Here is a 21,682-nt window from a genome sequence, read left to right as displayed (position 1 = left end):
ATCCCAATTTATACAGTAGAGGTGTGTTAATCTGTCAACACTGTCAACACAGGTTCATTATTAGTAAAATAATCCTGAGAGATACTCTCTGCCTAAACACACAGGGGAGGGTCTGGGCCCTGCTCCAAAAGACATGACAGGTTTCGAAGATCCCCATGGAAGACCTCACCCACCCTGGGAAGCAGAAACGTCTTGAGATGGGGGTGTGGGACAGGGGAGGTGGGGAGGGAGAGGGAACTGTTTGACATGTAAAAGAAGCTTGTTTCCAAAACATAAAAAAAAAGAGAACTAGGTTTTCTGATCATGCCTTCCCAGCTCCTGGGAGGCAGTGCTGGTGCTCCCTCCCGAGCCGCGGAGAAACGGAGACAAGGAGACGACGATGCACCTGGGCCACTGCCCTGCACCCGCAGCATCCGGCAGCGGAGCCGAGCACAGTCCTCCCCCTGCAGCTAGTTCAGGCGACGACGCCGGCCTCTGGGCCACCGCTGGAGTTGGCTCTCCAGGCAGCGCGAGGCGGGCAGAGCTGGAAGAGGAGCAGCATCCTCCACGGCACAGCAGGTGGCGACCCTGATGCCCGTCGTGCCCCTGGCCCAGGAGCCCGGAGAATGCGAGCCACCTTGCCCAGCCAGAGCCCAGCTCCTCGCTGGTTGCCCGGAGCACACAAGAGCTGTGGGCACACACGCGGACCTGTGTGGGTAGTGGGAGCTTGAGGAAAAGTGTCTGGACATTCACCGCCAGATTGCCCTACAGAAGAAGCATGATGCAGAGGGCATAAGCCATCTAGTCAAGGTGGTGGATGAGGCCCTGGCTCAGGACTTCGAGCTACACTCTGCAAGCCCCCGTGCATCCTACTACGGTGTATCAGGCAAGACCCTTCATAGGCGCAAGGCCTATTTCCAATACCTGCTTAACCACTGGCTGCAGATGCTCTCACCCGTGTTGCCTGTTAGCTGCAGGGACCCCCACCAATTGCAAAGCCTTCTCTGTAGCTGAGCACCGAGAAATCTTCCCCAACCCACACAGAGTCCTGTCTCGACCCTGACAGGTGCTAGAGGAACTGCACTTTCAGCCACCTCAGGCACAAAGACTGTGGCTAAGCTGGTTGGACTCTGCCCGCCTTGGTCTGCTGGCTGGTCTGACGGAGGACCTGCTGCAGAGTGTCCTTTCCTACCTGCAAGAGAGCGGCAAGCTGCTCTGTTTTGAGGATAGTGCTGCCCTCAAGGAGCATGTTTTCCACAACCTCACCCACCTCATTGACATCCTCAATGTCTTTTTCCAGAGAGATGCTTCTTAGCTGCTGCATAAACTGCTCCTGGGGCGCAGTGGAGAGGGCGAGGGAGAGGGGGAAGGCTTCCCCACAATAACAGTGCCCACCCCAGGTCAGGATCCACTCTGGGCCACCCAGCTTCATCATTAAGTGGAAGGCTTTCTGCTTCATGGGTTCCTGCCAGCCCATGTCATTCAGTTGCTGCTTAATCTTCATGTCCAGGGCCAGCAGGACTTGCAGCTCCTACTGGAGCTTTTGGAGAAGATGGGACTCTGTCACTGTCTGATTCTTCTAAAGACAAGTCTTTGAATGCCTCCACAGCTTGGAACAAGTTCCCATGCTACACGCAGAATGAGGTGCCCCACGCAGAGGACTGGATCAATGGGACCAACCTAGCTGGGCAGTCTTTTGTGTCCAAACAGTTGCAGATCGAATATGGTTTTCCCTTTACCTTTCCACCTGGATTGTTTGCACGCTACAGTGCCCAGATCAACAGCCACGTGGTGCACAGGTCAGATGGGAAATTTCAGATCTTTGCATACAGAGGGAAATTTCCTCTGGTGGTGAGTTACTGACCCACAAAGGGCGTCCTGCAGCCAGACACCCTGTCCATTGCCAGCAATGCATCATTACCAAATACATGAACCACATGGCAAGCCATCACCCCTTTGGTAGAGGAACTGAATGTGCTACTTCAGGAGTGGCCTGGACTGCACTACACTGTGCACATCCTCTGTTCTAAGTGCCTTAAGAGATGGTCCCCCAATCTATATGCTTTCCCAGGGAAGCAGCTGAGTCAGCCCAGGCCAGAAGGGGTGGCAGAGATCATCTCTCCCAAGAATGGCAGCGAGGGAGTAAATGTGGCCTTGGTTTACCCTTCTACACCAACTGTGATCAGCCCCTGTTCCAAGAAGAACATTGGTGAAAAGAACAGAAACCAGTGACATACCTGGCTGTACAAGTTCCATGGAGTAAACAGAGCATGGGAACTGACTAGGACATCTCTTGCCCCTGGTGTTCCTGCCATGCTCCCAAGTGCCTTTGGAGCCCAGGGTGAAACCACCGCACCAGGTGACTAGAGTCGGCCTTGGGAGGGGTTGGAGGGGGTTGGGAAGATGGAAGCCAACATGGAGGAAATGTTTCACAACCTGAAACTCAGAACTGTGATCCTCCGAGGAGAGAGCTACTTGAAGAAAAGAAAAAAAAATGTTGAACGGCTTCTCAGGGATTTTGTTTTCCTTGTACACATAATCCATAATCCATAGTCCAGGTGGCAGTGTGAAGAGCACTCAGATTTCAGTTCGGTTCAATGTGAAGGAGGGATTGACTGAAGTTCATCACTGTTCTGTCACAAGTGTAAAATATATGTATGTTAAGCTATATTTTTATGATATGCAAATACATTTAAATGTATACAGATTGACACTTCTAGCATTAGTTAACATTGGATGCAATCTTCTGCATGAGAAATGTGCCAAGATGGGGCTGGTATCTTTTTTTAGTGTTAGACTTTTTGTTCTTCATCCCTTAGCCCCACATTCTCAACTGAAAGGGCAAGGGAAAGCTAATGTCTTCCTGGTAGTCCATGGATGGATTCAGTTCTTAGAACTCTCTAATAATCACCAGGAACATTCAGCCCATTGAGAGAGAGTCCCCTCCCATCTTTTCATCACACCCCCTGTCTGTTAGTCACGGGGCATGGTAGGAAAATTAATTTCTTCTCTCCCTACACACCACCACTACTAGGGCCTGAGGGAGGCATTCCTAGGGGCCAAATGGGGTGAGGAATCTGTGACAAACATTTATTTGTCAATCGATTTTACCCATTAAGCCATTTCAACAGATGTTTTCCCATTTTCTTTCTTGGAGTAAAGACTAAAACTGAAGGCTCATCTATATTAGGAAAGCATTCTACTACTGATCTACATGCCTAGCCGTTGTAGACTTTTTCTTTTGATGAAGGTTCTAACGGCCTTGCACAAAATGTGTTTAAATTTACTCAGTAGATCAGGCAGGCTTTAACTTAGAATCCTGCCTCCCAATGCAGCTGATATTACACACGTGAGTTATGAGGTCTAAGTTAGAACATTCTGGTTTGTAGCTGTTTATAGAATTTTGTCCATTTGTTTTAAGCTGTCTAAATATTTTTGGCATATGTCTTAAATAACTTATTTAATTGAAAAGTTACATAGTATTTTAAACTTACATAATGTGATGTTATGAAATACATACAATTTATAGATACAATTTGTATGATCTTGAATTAAGGTAATTAATAATTACCTTCCTTCACATATTTGTGGTAATGACTCTTCATTGTCATTGTTTTTATGCATGTCTTTTTTAACTAGTTTATTCTATGTGTATGAGTGTTTTGCCTTCAAATACTTCTGAGCACTGTGTGCATGCCTGCTACCTTGGAAGCCAGAAGACAGCACTGGATGAACCAAGACCTGAATTACAAACAGATGTGAACCTCCATGTGAATGCTGGGAATTGAATCTGGGTCTCCTGCTATAGCAACCTGTGCTTTAAACCATGGAACAATCTCTCTAGCCCTACATTTTTCCATAATAAATTAAATCTAGTCACTTTGCACTTTTCAAATATATTCCTTTTAGCCACTTTATATCTTCCTTCCAGATAACATTTGCAAGCTTCTGATAGCCACCATTATACACACATCCTCTAGGGGAACACCATATAAACAATATAAGTTTTGTCTCTTTCTTTGTTTCATATATTATTTTTTGTTATCCTCTAGACTCTCACACATTGCTGCAAATTGTAGCCTTTCATCTTTTTCAGGTCTACAGATGCTACAGTATTCCTTTATGATCTTTATTGTTTTGGAAAGTTGGAAGTGATAGCTCTCATTTCTTTTGTTGTTCTAGTAACTTGAGTCTTTTTTTTTCCTGAAGATTGGCAGTTTGATTAGACTTTTCAAAAGAAGCATATTGTTGTATTGTTGCTATTCTACATTGTTTTTTGATGCAAACCGCATGAGGCTTTATTGTTGTTTTAACGACCTAACCCCATGTTAGCTCAGGTCTTTCATCTACCCACCATGGCGGATGGCTAGAAAAGACAGCTCGAAGAGTCTGCATAGAGCTCTTATAGGGCAGCATAAGGGGAGTGTCTAGGGGTATGCACAGGCTCAGGATTGGTGTGCCTCCGGGCTTGGAGGGCTTGCCCTCTGTTGATTGGTCAACTGGTTGTTATGGCCCATAGGCCCTCCCAGTGTGGTTGCTATGCTCTGCGTGTCATTGCTGTGCACTTGTCCAAAAAGCACACCCAGAGCCATAAAGCATAGCACCACCAACTAACTTCTGATTGGTTCCTTGCCACGAGGCAGGCATCTGGCATTCTAGTGACTAAGACAATGTCAGACAAGCATGTGCCCAGCTGTTATCTACATTATTTTTCATTGTATATCATTAGTTTGTTCCCTGATCATTTTCCTAGCTTTTGTAGTACATCTCATAGTAAGTCCATCCAGGCATAAATTCCTTATACTCTGCTCTTCCTCAATTTCATATATCAAACAAGTCAGAAAACCTCACAAGTCCCATAGTTATACATTTAGCTCTGCACCTCTCTTCTTGCTGACCTTGTCATGATGTGAGTTCCCAGGTCCTTCACGTGTGTTCTGGGAAGAAATTCAGGATACTTATGCCTGCTGGCATCCATCCTGCATGTCTCCCTGCTCACACCTTTACCTGTTGTTTAGCCATGTCATCCTATGGTCTGATATGTTTTGAAAACTTGAGGAATATAAACCCATGTCTGAAGGCTACCTGCTTGTACTCTCCAGTTGCCAAAACTCCTTCCACGTAGATCCAAAGAGAAATAAATGTCATTTCTCCTGGGTGCTGCCCCTGTGAGAGCACTGTTGCTATGACATTTCATTCTGAGGTCCAGGGACAACTTCCTAGATGGTCAATTAAACTGAGCTAATGAACACTGTTTATAGTAGTCTTCATAAACATACAAATGTCCTGCTGGGAACCAAGCTCATAACGGACTGCTCTTGGGTTTTCTTATACCATTAGGGAGCACTATGTGACTCATATCCTAGGAGTTCCTTATTCTCCCATGAGTAAATATTAGTTGTTCCATACATGTAATAGAACAAGCTTCAGAGCCCTTAAGCTTAAGGGAGAAACAACTCTGCTGACTTCTCTCTACCTTCAGGATTCTCAGCAGGTGCCCACTGGTACTTATTTATCGTTCTCTGTTTCTTTTTTGCAATATATTTTACATTCCAATCCCAGTTCCCTCTCCCAATCCCCAACTTCTCCTTGGATAAAGGAAGGCCTCTGCTTTTCAGGTTTCCTAAATCTGCACATTATCTCTTTGAGGCAGGACCAAGGCACCTCCCCACCCACCCATACACACTTTATCTAGCCTGAACAATTTATCTCTCTATATAGAATAGGTTCCACCATGTGAGTTTGTAAATTTGTGTTCGATTCAATAGAAATCAATCTGGCAAAAATAGAAGCACAATAAAAAGGTTTGGCAAAATACTGGAGAGGCAGAAAGAAGAAATACATACATACATACATACATACATACATACATACACAGACAGACATCTTCAATGATTGAACATGGTCAAAACTGTAATTGATTATTGTTTTAATTATGTTGTCTACTGACAACAGAGTACCCAGGGTATACAGCACTCACAGAGCATCTCCACTCAGTCCAGCTTTGCCTCCTCAATGACCATGTAGTCAGTGGCTGCCATATTGGACAACACCCAAAGGGTATGCTTACCTACACAATTTTCAACAGGTGACTAATTTTCTATCAATTTTTGTCTGATTTATTTTTATCCTTCTATCTTTCTTGCTTTTTATTTCTTTTGTGTGTAGATATAAAACATTTCAAATATATGAAAAACTTGAGATGTATCTACAATAATAGTTGTGTTAGTTTCTAGTAGCTGAGACAAATATACCAATGAGAAAAGCTGAAGAACAGAAAAGGGCAGAGATTCTGAGTGTCCAGTCAATGGTCATGCCAAACAAAAGTCCCACCATGAAGAGAACAAGAGGTCATTAATTCTAGATCCAACCATGTATGATCTATATGACCCAGGTACAGATTTCCCCGAATTCTGTTTTCCAGTAAGGCAACAGTTTCATAGAAACAGAATGAAGAAGGATATACATTAAAACACTTTTAAAACACTTTGGTGAAAGCCCTCTGAATGTAGGTGTCAATTGGGAGGCCCGGAGAAGCTATGGGACCTGTTCCAGTAAAACCAGTAATTATCCAAAGTGTACAAATGGAATTTGGTAGACCATTCCATAAGGAAGGATGCTTTCTCAACTCAGATAAATTGAGCAGGTTCTAGGCCCTCCCCCAAATTATATGACAGACTTTGAAAAATCCCCCATGGAAGGCCTCACCCTCCTTGCAGTTTGCATGGGGGTTAGATGAGGAGGTCGGTTGGAGGCATGGGAGGTCTGGATGGAGAGAGACTAGGGATTGATATGAAAAACGATTGTTACTAAACTAAATAAAAATCAATTAAAATAAAATACTTTGATGAAACTCAGGGTATATGGGTTAGAGCAGAGTTTGGAGAGACTACAGAATGCTGGGGGTGCACACCTTTAGTCCCAGCACTTGCGAAGCAGAGGCAGGTGGATATTTGTGAGTTCAAGACTAGCCTGGTTTACAGAGGGAGTTTCAGGACAACCTGCAAAGCAATACAGAGAAACCCTGTCTCAAAAAACAAAACAAAAATGTGTGGAGAGACGTTTTACAAGCCTTCAGCTTGGTAGAAACAAGGCTTTGTCAGCTAGTACATTTCAAATTGTTTTCTGTATTATTATAAGGGTTTTATATCAGACAAAATGGTGGAAAATGGCATGATGGCTTGAATGGGAATATATTTAGAGGATCATGTATTTGAATGCTTCATCATTAGGGAGTGGCATTGCTTGGGAGGGAATAGAAGATGTGACCTTATTCCAGTGGGAGTGGCTTTGTCAGAAGAGCATGTCACTAGAGGTTGGATTTGTGGTTTAGTAGCCCAATCTAGGCCCAGTATCTCTCTCTGCTGGGAGTAGATGTGGATATAAAACTCTCATTTTCTCCCAAACCATGTCTAAATGTGGAATGCCATGCACCCCACCATGAGTATAATACACTAAACATTTTTAAGAGTTGTCATGTTCCCTGTGTCTCTTCACAAAATAGAGCACTAAGATAAATGGCTACTATTCGGCCTAAAGATAGTGCAAGATAAATTGATATTAGGCCCTCTACCTGTGTCATCCCACCCTCTCCAAAGATCAGTGAAGTTTTAATACATTAATCAGCCTTGCAGAATTCCCAGTGAAGGTGTGGCTTCCTTCTGGGAATATCTGTTCTCAGTTGCTTAGTCCTGGGCCCTTAGGAAGAAAATTTCAATGGCTGGAGTAAGGTACTGACAAACTCCTTCATGTCATGATTTCCAGAAAGCAAAGTAAAGAAATACAAGAAAGACAAGGGAAAGATGTAACTTAAAAGATACATATCAGTAATCTATTTCCTCAAACTAGGCCCCAGCATATAAAGAACCCATAACCCCACAAATAGCACAATTATCTAGGGAACCAGGCATTAACCACATGAGACTATGGGAACTTTTTGTGACCAAATTGTAAAAATGGCCACACACCCCACACCTAGAATTCACATTTGTTAGCCATTTTGCAACTCTGTCTTATCACATATCAACCAGCTTGTCCAACATCTATCAACTGTTAGCATTGTGTTTTTAATACCAGTTTTTCAACAGATATCTATGGACCAAGGGAGATGGTAACGCATTGTGTGTAACCATGGAAAACTGATTTTGGATTCCAAACATCAACATTAAAATTCAGATTGTGGAGACCTGTGCTTGTACCCAACTGAGGGGAACATGGAGACAACATGATCCCTCAGAATTGTTGATATTACAGATCGGGATAATCAGTGAACTCCAATGTGAAACCCTATCTCAAAAAATAAATAAATAAACAAGAGTAATTAAGGATGACATTCATATCAACCTCTGGCCTCTACACACACATCTCCGGGCACACCATTTGCAGTCCATTCCCTAGGCTACATGAAACTACCTTAAAAAAACAATACCAAAACAAAACAGTGACCAAAAATTGGGGTTTGGAAAAGGCTGAGAATACAGGCATGCTAATTTTGTGAGACTAAATACCTTAGTTTGAGCCCAGGAATCCATTCTGTAAATAAAGAGGTAAGAAAAAAGGTTTGATGGAAAGGAAGTGTAAACCCAGCAATGGAAATGCAACATTGGGGACAGTTGGGTCTGTGAAATGGGTTGTCTACTCATCCTAGGCCACATTGAAAGATCCAGGGAAAGCAAAGACCCTATCCCTCAAAAAACCAATATAAAATTTGGGTGACACCAGACTATCTTCAGTCGCACACAACACACACACACACACACACACACACACACACACAACACAAATGGCACACATACTGGCACAAAAACACATATGTATGCACACACATGTATACTGACACTCACACACATATGTCCATACAAATACCTGTTATGATATTTGTATAGCTTTCTAAACGTTCTTTTTTGGAACAAGAAAATTGCAAGTTAACTAACTGCACTTATGTAATATTGATGTCACAGTTACATGAGTCTCCAGTTTTTGTGTATAATGTAAACCAAATCCCTTTCCATGTATCATTTACATTCTGGTTTGTATTTCGAATTTGTCTCTCTTTCCATCCCCCTTGGCGCCAGAAATAGATCATAGTTTCCTTCCATGTACTTCAGGATGACTTTCTAATATATGGGCAAATGTTGTGGGGGCCTCGACTTGATTCTTTATTCTATATGCTTAACAAAGAGAAACAAGAATTTTGATGCTCCACAGGAAAGTGGCTTGAATTACAAGCAAGCTTTTAAAATAGTATTTATATATTCCGCATATTGGTCATGTCCTTGTGTCTTGGCCTCTTTAAACATTTGGTCAAGTAGTCAACATATTTTGTTACTAAAACTTCTTTACATTATTAGGTTTTCTTTAACTATTTTATTACACTTTGTTTATTTTTACATTGTATGTATATTAATATACCTCTTATGCTTGTTGCACATGTATCTGGAAAAGAGATGACACCTTCCAGAGATCAAGAGACCAACTGTCAGTTACCATGTGATTTCTGTGAATTGAACTTAGGTCCACAAATTTGGTGGCAAGTGTCTTTACTCACCACGGCATCATACAGACCCCATTTTCTTTATTGATTATTATTTTTCCATATGCTCTGTTCTCTATTTACATTATTAATTACAAAACTATATTTGAGTTTTGAGCATGGTGGGTTGTGTCTTCCAGGACTTGTAAGTCTGGTGCAGAAAGATTACAGCCTCAAGTCAATTTAGGACATATCTTGGTTTCCAGGCCAGGCTGGAATACACAGCAAAAGGAGGTCTCAAATAACCAAAGAGAAAAAGAAGAGCACATTTGATTTCCAGGCCTTTCTTCTCCTCTAATTGAATTGAATGGCTCCATTTTCTGACTTATATGGAATGTACTAGATTGACTCTCAAATGAGAAAAAAATATCATGGGCTAGCAGGATGAATCAGTTAGATAAGGATGCTTACCCCCAAATCTCAAGATTTTATGTGTGTCAGGACCCACATGGTAGACAGATAAATGGACTGCTGAAAATGGTCCTAAAACATACACATACATACAAACACACACACACACACACACACACACACACATACACACAACATCAGCAGCAACAAATATGTAAAACTTTTTAAAACTCAAGGTGAATACATTGTCTTTGTTCTGCTTGTCATAAGTGAGGTACTTTCTACTATCTCCCCTTTGGAATCCAGTGACTTCATTGTAGTGAAATCATCACTTATCTACTGATTTTTCATTACTTGTTCACTAAATGGAGGGATTTCAATCATGTTTGTCTTGGTAATTAGAAACTATAAACATTTACTTAGCACATTTGCAAGTATGTTGCTTTCAGAAATTGAAGACCCCAGCCCTTTGATTGTCATTGGGTTTGTTGTGTAAGCACATGCCCTGGCAGGACTCAGTTCACTCGTATTGTGTCTTCTTTATCTAACTGACCTGAGTGCCCATTTAGGGATCTGATGACCACTGTTCCTACATTTCAGTCCAATCTAAGGTTTGCAGGATTCCTGGCTGGGTTTTCTGAGAGAAATATGCTCAGTTATTAAGGTCATCCAACCTTTGTTCCTGAAGCCCACCTCAAGTCTGTGTTCCACCTGGCTGCCTCTTGCATAGTTTTTGGACAGCACTACTGAGAAATACCTTCACCCTCTTCCAGAAATGTCCTTTCTCAGTCAGTACACTCAGCTAATAGACCCTTATGTACTATACCCTTTAGAAATTTAGTATAAAGTTCTTGGGCCAAGGATGTGAGTTTTGACATCTACAGTCAAATTGTATAGTATTTTTTGCATTTTAAGTTCTGTGGCAAATTTGTTGATAATTATGGATGGTGTGTTGATTATGGTCTAAACATAAAAGTAAGGATAAGAGTAATTTTGGATGGGTCAGAATACAAAAATTATTGATTTATTGTGACCACTAGGTGGAGCCACGAATCAAGGAAAACAATGTGGTTGTTCTTGCTGACCAATCAAGGTTAACCCGCAGCCTTGAGTTGCACATGAACGAACATGTGAACTTATACATAAATGTGTGCATACGTGAGTAAGTGTCTAATGAGTCCTCCGAGTGCAACAATGGTGTAAAAGTGACTTTGTGCATAGAAAGCCATGCAATGAGTTTAGGAATTCTGGAAAACATGGTATTGAAGTGATATAGCAAGTACTTCCAAATACAGGTGTATCAGCTGTCATTCCAAATGGCCTGACTAAAATCTCTCTGCTTATTACTGCAGAAGAAAGACTGAACTCCAGGGGGAAATACTATAACAGTAATACAAGACAGCTTTTCAGAATCTCTAATTCCTCAAAGGTTATCAAGCTAGCATACCTGTGTCCAGTCAGACTGTTCAGAATTATTAGTGAAACAGTCACAGAATTAAAAGTAGGGAAACACACTCTCACAGTGGACATGAGCAGTTACTTCTGAAACCCTGAGGACTGCAACCTGCTGCCACTAAGTCAACAAAGAAGCCTACAAGATGACCATATGCAGGTCCTATGTCTAATCAAAGAGGAGTTAAGATATGTAGTTCTCGACACATACACACAAACACATGTAGGCACACATACTCACACACAAACACATATGTATGTACATACATGTGTACTGACATCCACAAACATATGTCTCTATATATTAACATACGTTAATATTCCTTGAATTGATTTCTAAATGTTTCTATTTGGAACAAAAACATTCCAAGCTAACTAACTGCATTTATGTGAAAATGATATCACAGTTACACGAGTCTCCAGATTTTGTGTATAATGTAACCCAAATCCCCTTCCATGTATGTTTGGCATTCTGGCTGATTCTCTCCATGCCATCTGCCCAAAGTTCCCCATTGATATTTACAGTTCAGATCAGATTCTGCACACAGCTTTTATTTCCATTTTGTCTGTCTTTCCATCATCCCCTGTGGCCATGAAAGATCATGGTTTCCTTCCACGTAACTCAGGTTGGCTTCCTAATACACGGGCAAACGTTGTGGGGCCTCAGCTTGATTCTTTATTCTATATGCTTAATATAGACAAACAAGAATTTTGATGTTCCACAGGAAATTGGCTTGAATTGCAAGAAACTTTTTAAAGGAGTATTTCTATATGTTCCACATTGGCAAAGTCCATGTTTTTGGCATCTTTAAACATTTGGTCCTGTACTCAATGTATTTTGTTACTAAAATTTTTACATTATCAGATTTTCTTTAAGTGTTTTATTATTCTTTATTGATTTTTACATTGTATAAACATTAATATTCTTCTTAGGCCTTTTGCACATGTATGTTGAAAACAGAGGACAACTTTCGGAGATCAAGAGACCAATTGTCACTTACCATGTGAGTTCGGGTAGTTGAACTCAGGTCCACCAATTTGGTGGCAAGTGTCTTTACTCACGAAGGCATCACACAGACCCCATTTTCTTTTTCCTTATTGATTATTTTCTATTTTATCTGCTCTCTAATTACATTATTAATTACAAAACTATATTTGAATTTGGGGCATGGTGGCTTGTTTCTTGTAGGTCTTGTAAGGCTGGTGCAGAAAGATTGCAGTCTCAAGTCAATTTAGAGCATGTCTTGGTTTCCAGGCCAGGCTGGAATACACACAAAAAGGGGGTCTCAAATAAGTAAACAGAAGAAAAAGAACACATTTGATTTCCAGGCCTTTCTTCTCCTCTTGCTGACTTTAATGACTTCATTTTCTGTACTATATGGAATTTTCTTGATTGAGTTCCAAATGAGAAACAAGCATCATGGCCTGGCAGGATGAATCAGTTGGATAATGATGCTTACTTCCAAATCTCAAGATTTGATGTGTGTCAGGACCCACATGGTAGAAAGAAAAATTGACTGCTGCAAATTGTCCTAAAACATACACATACACACACACACACACACCATCAGCAGCCACAAATATGTAAAACATCTTGAAAAACAAATTGAATAAATTGTCTTTTTTCAATATTTCATAAGGAAGGTAATTTTTATTATCTTATTATCTTATTATCTCCCCCTTGGAGTCCAGTGACTTGAGTGTGATGATATGATCACTTATCTATTGATTTTTCTTTATTGTTCACAGAATGGAGTGATTTGAATGATGTTTGGCTTGGGATTAGGATCTATAAACATTTACTTAGCATATTTGCCAGCATGTTGCTTTGAGAAATTGAAGAGCCCATCCCTTTGAGTATCAGTGGTTTTGTTGTCTAGGCCCATTCCCTGGCAGGACTCAGTTCAATTCTATTGTTTCTTCTTTCTCTAACTGACTTGAGTACCCAGAAAGGAATCTTCTGTCCACTATTCCTACATTTCAATCCAATCAAAGAAGTGGAGGATTCCTGGCTGGATTCTCCAAGAGAAACATGCTCAGTTGTCAAGAACATTTATCCTTTTGTTCCAGAAGCCCACCACTAGTCTGTCTTCCACTGGTCTACCTCTTGCATGCTATTGGGACACCACTACTGGGAAATTCCTTTACCCTCTTCCAGAAATGACCTATCTTAATTAGTGTACTGATCTACCAGACTCTTATGCTTATACTATACCTGCTATAAATTTAGTAGAGAGTTCTTGGGTCAATGATGTATGTTCTGACATCTACAGTCAAATTGTATAGTATTTTTCCAATTTTACGTTCTGTGGCAAATTTCTTGATAATTTTGGATGGCGTGTTGATTAAATGTATACCTGTTAATTATGGTCTAAACATAAAAGTCAAGATAAAAGTAATTTTGGATGGATCAGAATACAACAGGTATTTATTTACTTTGAACATTATGTGGTGCCACCAATCAATAAAAACAATGCTGTTTTTCTTGCTGGCAATCAAGAAACAGCCACAGCCTTGTATTCCTGATGAAAGTGGGCAGTCTCCCCACACACACTCAAGGAACGATTAAAGGAGAAGCAAGATAAGCAGTCATGCTTGCAACAGCCTCTGATGCTGGTTTTTAAACTTTTTGACTCTTTTATACTTTGTACTCTTCGAGGAGCCTGACAGCAAGCTCCCAGGTAAATAACACAAGGGCTTATTCTTTCTAATGTATGCCTTGCTTTACCTTGGCTTATTTCTACCCAGATTTTCTTAATTACCAAATCTACCTTTTGCCTCTGGACTTTCAACTTTCTCTATTTCTTTTCTTTCCTTATTCTGTGCCTGGCTGTGTGGCTGTCTTCATTTTCCCCCTCTTCCTCTCACTGCTAGATCTCTTTTCTTCTCAGAGTTCCCATCAGTCTCTCCACCTGCCAGCCCCACCTATCCTTTCTTTTACCTGGCCATTGACCATTAAGCTATTAGAGCAAACAGGTGTTTTAGATAGGCAATGTAACACAGCTTCCCAAAGTTAAAGAAATACAATGTAAAGGAATGAAACACATACTTTCATCATCAAAACAAATGTTTCAAAGGTTAAACAAACTTTAAAAATAATATTCCACATCACACACAGGGGTTCAACTTCCAGCCCCAGCTGATGATGCTGGAGATGCAAATACACCAGGATGTGTGCTTCTTTTTTTGCACCTTTCTTCTTCTATTTGATTCGGTTATTCCCAAGTATTTGCCTCCCTATTCCCATTAAGAAGATGCATCCAGATTGCAGGAGGATCTTAGAAAAAGGGCTGGGCTAGAATAGGACAGTGTATGATTTTCTCTCTTGTCTAATGAACTGTTTGCCCATATTTCTGCTGTTGGAGTTTCTGAGTTTGAGGACTGCCTGTTCTAGAGAATGTGATGCAGGGCTACACACAAAAATTTAAAAAAAGTCATGGGAAAAAATCCATCACTCTGTAAACCATGCTGTCCTTGAACTCAGAGAGAACCACCTGCCTCTGCCTTCCCAGTGCTGGGATTAACGGTGTGTGCCACCACCACCCTGTAGAATAATCTTCATTTGTGTCCTAAAAATCTATTTTTTAATATCCTAGACACCCTTCATTTGTTGAATAAGAGAATCACTCAGGTCCATATTTTGCAATGGTCTGGGCAAGCAAGCACATTGTGTGGAGGAGGAAGACGAGGATGCACCTGTGAACTACAGGAGGGGAGCTTGTCATCTACTGGAGACAGGGGTAAGTGATATTGAAATCCGTGTCTCTGCAGATCTTAAAAGTTCCCTGTCTGGAGTCCAGTCCAGGGCCCTGACCCCCCCCCCCCCGTGCTGTGTCTTTAAGCACACTATAAGCCTTAAGGAAGTGCTGTTGTCATTCAAGCATCACTAGCCAATCAGAGGCAGCAGGCCAACCCGCCAATCTCAAGTCTTGCAGGACACTTCCTGGAGCCATGCTGCAGGCTTTGTTTTACAGCAGAAGAGGCACCAGAGGATTGATTGCTGCTCTGTGGGTGCTACTGTACGGGACTGTGAGGAGAACATGGATGAGCGCAGAATCCACAGCATGGTGAGTGATGGGATGCTACCCCAAGATGGGGAGGACGTCATGGGGAGGCATGGGAGATGGTTTGGCAGGCGCTACAGCAGGCTGTGTATGAACCTCCTGCCGCATCAGTGTCCTGTGAGGTCCCATGTGGTCCTAGCAACTCCTCAGTTCTGGGGCTGGCCAAAGAATACTTCACGGCCCCAGGACTCAGCACATCCCCTGCAGGGATGTCACGGGTGGTTGTAGATGTGGCTGCCAGGAAAAAAAAAACTGGAAAAAAAAGATGAAAAACCAGTTGTAGCCTCCCTCACCCCCACTGTATGTGGAAACTGAGGATTGAAATGTATCAGAAAAACCCGGGTCTGTTTACACGGACCTGAAAAGAAAAACCAGCAGATTTACATTTAAAAATCTCTCAAAACAATGAACAGAAGAAAAACCAAAGGATGATTTGGTTCTCTCTTTGGTTTCAAACATGGGACCTGGGCGTGGCATAGACTCGGTAGGAATCCGGTTCAACCTCCCACTGCTGCAAGCATGCAGGTAGCGACAGGGTGAAGAAATGTGGGTTTAAGAGACAGGGTTTCTCTGTGTAGCCTTGGAGCCTATCCTCGCACTCGCTCTGGAGACCATGCTGTCCTCGACCTCACAGAGATCTGTCTGCCTATGCCTCTTGAGTGCAGGGATTAAAGGCGTGTGCCACCAACGCCCAGCAAAATGTGGGTTTTTCTATTTAAAAAAGCAGATAAGCTGGGCTTTGGTGGCACATGCCTTTAATCCCACACTCGGGAGGCAGAGCCAGTAGGATCTCTGGATTACAGAGTGAGTACCAGGACAGGTTCCAAAGCTATACAGAGAAACCCTCTCTCAAAAACCACAAAGAAAAAAAGTGGGATAAAATTCGTGTCCCCAGTGAGCGGCACCATCCCAAACCCAGAGCTGTTGCACTGTCTCAAAAAAAGAAAGGAAGAAAGAAAGCAAGAAAGAATGAAAGAAAGGAAGGAAGGAAGGAAGCAAGGAAGGAAGAGAAAAGAAAAGAAAAAGAAAGCCTTATTTGATCAGGAAAGTCCGATTGCATGGTAGTTTCTATTGACTCAATAGAAGTCTCCCATTTTCTTCCATTTTCCCCCTGGAAGTATTATATAAGATGGTAGGCTTCTTAAGAAGCTTACTTGGCATGTGACATATCCTGTGCAAGACCTCCTCGTCCCTGCTTTAAACTTTAATACACGTTTCCCATCTTTCTCATCCCCTACAACCTTCACCTCAGGATCTGGTCAGAGAAGAAGATCCTGCTCTTTCAGCTCTCTGGTGTACTTAAACAATTCTGGAAATATTTTTGCCTTGTAAGTCTCCCATCTGCCCAAGAAGCTATACATGCTGTCTCCTCTATTTATTTTGTTCAAAGTGTTACTTGGCGTATGAAGCTAAAATTCATTTAAGGTCGACAGAATATATGAAATGAAAAATGTGTCTAGACTGGCTCCTCTGGAGCAGTAGCTGAAGATGGATGCATGATGTCATTAAATGCATATTCTTTATTAGTCTCCTAAGTGTGTGAAGTGATTTTTCCCTGGTAAGATGTATTAATGCTAGAGCAGCTGCATTTCCATTCTGTTACATTTTTTTTCTCAAAGCAAGCTCTGTTTTGTGTCTCAGGTTGCCTTAATTCCAGTCTGTTGTTCTCGAGGGCAATGACCTTCCTGTCTTCTGTACTACACCTTCAAAATTCTTAAATCACTCACCACCTCAGAGATTTCAAATTGTCCATTTAAGTCATGTAGTCAAATATTCAATGCAGTCACAGGAAAAGGGTTCCCATGGGAGAGCATTGCTTCTACCTTCAGTATAATATAGGAGGAACAGTTTACACTGCATTAGGATTCAGGATAGGCAAACAGCAGCTGGAGTCACCGTTATGGAAACGGTCCTGATTGTGGTAGTGGGAATGATTATGTAATTTCCTAGAATGTTTTTATTTTTTTGAGACAGGGTTTCCCTGTGGCTTTGGAAGATGTGCTAAAACTAGTTCTACATGTAGACCTCACTGGTCCCAAACTCACAGAGATCCATCTGCCTCTGCCTCCTGAGTGCTGGGATTAAAGGCTTGTGCCACACATGCCTGCCTCCCCGAATGTTTTAATTCATGTAATGTGGATAAACAGACCATATTGTGTGGGTGGACACTCGGGAAATTTATCTTAAGCCAGTGAATTTTTAATTTGCAATTAGGTAACTCTCCTGTGAAAGTATGTTCTATCCTGCTTGACAAAGTGATGTCAGCTAAGAGGTTTGAGAAGCAGGTCATTGATTGAAACTTTGTGTCAGGTTATAGAGCTCTGTAGACAACATATGCAAAGAGGTCTGGATCTCAAGTAGAAGCCAGGGCCATCTACCTCTGTGTTGTGTCTTTAAGCACACTCTAACCCTTAAGGAAGTGATCTTGTAGCACATACAGTAAGAGCCAATCAGGGACACCTAGCTAGAACAGCAGTTGTGAGCCTTCAGGACATTTGCTGGAGCCATGGTGCAGGCTTGGTTATACACCAGAACAGGCACAAGTGTATTGATTGCAGCACTATGAGTGCTACTGTAGGGGATTGTGAGGAGAGCATGGATAAGCACAGAAGCAACAGCATGGTGACTGAGGGGATGGAATCCCAAGATGGGGAGTACAAGATGGAGAGACATGGGAGATGGCATGGCAGGACCTCCTAGGGTCTGGGTGGGAAAACTCTGGCACATTCTGTGTTCTGTGAGTTCCCACGTGGTCCTAGCAAATCCAAAGACCCTGGTGCTGGGATGATGAATACTTCATTCTGTGTGCAGCATCTGCAGAAAGCATTACGATCAGGTAGCTGTGTGCAAAAATAAATTTATATTCATCACAATGTCCTTTTGATGCATGTGGAAGTCAAGTTGGTAAACTTGGAGAGGCCTAATAATCCTATTGTCTTCTATAAGTTATGCACTTCACATTTCATACTTAGGTGTGAGTTCCGTTTAGAGTCAATTTTGTGCATGCTGTAAATGGCATTGTTTTTCATACTTGACTAGGCCCATTTCTGCTGGCCTGGAAGTGCAGAGCTGGAAGGACTGTGCTATCTGTGTCATTTGATCTCTGATCACCTGGTAGGGGGACTGCTAATAATCTAAGCCCAGGTGGGTGGTCATAGCAGCTGAGGGACTCCGGGAAGGTTTAGCAATCATGAGTACTTGTGGCAAGTAGCTTGCAGTTTCTTTCCAGGTTCTCCTCTAATTCTGCTCTAGGGAGATGTAAGGAAGAACAAAAGATATACCATCGTGTGTATGGGGGTGTGTCCAGAACAGGTCTGCTGTGCTGTCATTTCTTGTGGAATTTGTATGGATCATGAGACAGACAGTGGTTCTCTTGTCTATGCTGTGACCTGGGCTGTTGCTCATCTCCACTAAGCCTCTCTGTATAAGGATTTTTGGATAGCAGGAGACTCTGAAGCACTAGTATGGAAGGATATGATGCTTTTTGTATCACTGTCTAGTGTGCACACACAGTCAATGCACTTGGTGTGCAGTGGAAACACTGATTGGAAAACAGAGAGTCTGCTTTCTAGAATTTCTGAATATTGTATTCCACTTTCAGTTTTGTCGTACAAATATTACAAATAATTTAGAAAATTGTAGAAAGGTGGTGATATGGATTGTCTCTTACCAATACATGATTGGAATGTTTTTGACTTTCTGCTGACACAAGCCACAATAGTCAGATTAAGTGAAGCTCAGTTCCATGAGACAAAAGCAGTTTATGGTCTGCAGAGTTCTTAGGTGTACATGGTATTAGGCAGGTAGTTAGGGAAAGATACACTTCCTACACCATTATCCCTGTGGAAGGAATTAGATTTTCAGTTTTTCTTCCATGTTGTTTCAGGATTGGGCATCAGTGGGTCTGGGTTTACCTGATACCACAGGAGGCACTAAGGGCTTCAGAGCCATAGCAAGAAATCTCTGGAGAGAGAGCTCTAGAGCATGGCTCAGGATTGGTGTGCCTCCAGGCTTGGAGGGCTTGCCCTGTGTTGATTGTCCACTCTGTTGTTATGGCCCATAGTCCCTCCTATGGTGGTTGCAATGCTCTGCGCGTCATTGTTGTGCACTTGTCCATAAAGCACACACCGAGAGCTGTAAAGCCTACTACCACCAGCTAACTTCTCACTGGTTCCTTGCCGTGAGGCAGGCACCTAACCTCTAGTGACAAAGGCAAAGTCATGGCAAGCATGTGTTACTGTCATGGCTGCCAAAAGGGGCAGGTATCTGACCTTAGTGACTAAGACAAGGTCAGACAAATAAGTGTTTGGCTGTTACGGCTGCTGAAATGGGCAGCTGGCCCCTTCAGCATGCACCATCACTGCTAGGCTACTTTTTGTGTTTTGAGACAGGATTTCTCTGTATAGCTTTGGAGTCTTACCTGAAACTCCCTCTCTAGAACAGGTTAGCCACAGGAAGAGATATGCCTGGCTCTGCCTCCTGTGTGCTGGGATTAAAGGCCTGAGTCAGTATAGACAGGGAGGAAGGGGAGGGAATTAAGGGAGGGGAAGAAGCAGAGGGAAGTGAAGGAAAGGAGGCATGGATCCCAAGCCCTCCATTCTGTCCCAGGCTTTGTCTCCCATGTGAGCTTTTTCTAATTTGTTTTGGTTTGGTCTGATTTGGATTGCTGAATTATAGGAGGGACTTATTTGGGTGTAGAAAATTGTCAGTCCTATCCAGGAGTACAAGGGGAAGTTCCTATGGAGACCAGGAAGATAGCAGGGTCTGCAATCTCAGTCAGGGCCAAGTGCTATTGAAATGCATATCTGCATATAATTGAAGGTGTAGAAAAGATTATTTTCTTGTGGAAGGCATTGCCATGTACTATAATACTGTGCCTTTAAGCACACTTTAACCCTGTGGGAGGTTCTCTTGTCACTCAAGCCTCACTATCAATCAGGCTCTCCATGATACCTTCCAGTCAGCAGAGATGCAGGGCTCTTCCTGTCACTAGGCTTCAGGTATGACTTTGAAGAGGAGACAGTTTTGTGTGCTGTGGTGCAGTTGCTGCAACAGGGAACTGAGCTGAGAGCTTCAGTGATCTGGGAAACCACAAAATGTTGAGCTAGGGGATGCTGTCTGCAGATTTGGAGGAGAAGATGGTGAGGTGTGGCAGAGAGTGTGGTGGGTCCTCCCTGTATCTGGGGGCAAGAGCACAGCCAGATTCCCTATCTTTGGAAGTCCTATGTTTTCCATGTAAATCTTCGATGTATGGGATGACTCTCAATAACTTTTCTTTGTGGCTTAATCTGATCAGAGCATTGGGAGCAATGAGTTGGATCTAGGAGCAGGTTTCTAGCTAACTTCAACATTCATTTTCTGCGTGGGGTGGTTCCAGACAAGGTGTCAGTGTTTAGCTTTGGAGCCTAACCTGGCACTCACTTTGTAGACCAGGCTGGCCTTGAACTCACAGAGATCCACCTGTCATTGCCTCCCAAGTGGTGGGATTAAATGTGTGTGCCACCAAAACTCCACCCAATGCCAACATTCTAGATGAATATGTGGAAAGCAGTTTGTGTAACTCTGAGAGGCCCAGTTTTTCCAATACCTTGTTGACATTCAATACTTTGCTTTTAACATTTACATAAAATCTACACTGATAGTTAATTTTGAGCATGTTGTCCACAGGCATCTCACTTGTTGAGTAGCAATGACCTATTATGCCATAATGTAGGAGAGTATAATTGGTGACATAAATGATTAACCAATGCTTAGTAAATAGTATGTCTCCCCTAAATAGAATTGAGCTTAAGGATGACTGCCTCTGAAATACCCAATATTATAAGTATATGCTAACCAGTCTTATTTGGATGCTAGAATGAATAATTATTCACCAGGATTTTTCATATATTTAGCTCCACACTATTACAAAGAAGCTACGCCTGATTTACAACAAGCCACTAGTCCTAACCCCATATCAAAGAACAGGCCTCTGACAAGCTGGTCAAGGAGGAATTACAGTGTCATAACAAAACTTAAATCCTGGTGTCATAAAATTCTAGTACTTTTCTTTAGAAAAGCATAGTTTTCTCAGGTGGGTAATATGAAACTGGGTGAAAATTATTTAAAAATACAACGCTGTTGTTTTAAGAACTTACCTCATCAAGCAAGGATCTCATTTGAGCCCTCAGGCTTGGAGAACTTATTAACAGCCTGGGGCCTAGGGCTTGGGAGCTTTCCCTAATGGCCTGATGTATTGACAATTAAACAGAGCTCCTCTAAACCTGCAATATTTTTGGCAGAGATGGTAATGAACTGGGACTTT

The 21,682-nt window shown here is 42.2% G+C and overlaps 1 pseudogene; it reads left to right on the top strand.

Moving 5' to 3' along the window:
• The first annotated feature begins 570 nt into the window (after positions 1-570).
• LOC113839054 lies at positions 571-2,192 on the top strand (annotated as a pseudogene).
• Positions 2,193-21,682: the final 19,490 nt, after the last annotated feature.

The sequence above is a fragment of the Cricetulus griseus genome, unplaced genomic scaffold (assembly GCF_003668045.3).
Source record: "Cricetulus griseus strain 17A/GY unplaced genomic scaffold, alternate assembly CriGri-PICRH-1.0 unplaced_scaffold_289, whole genome shotgun sequence".
NCBI lineage: Eukaryota > Metazoa > Chordata > Mammalia > Rodentia > Cricetidae > Cricetulus > Cricetulus griseus.
Note: the sequence above shows the minus strand (reverse complement) of the source record. Positions and strands in the feature narration are given on the sequence as shown.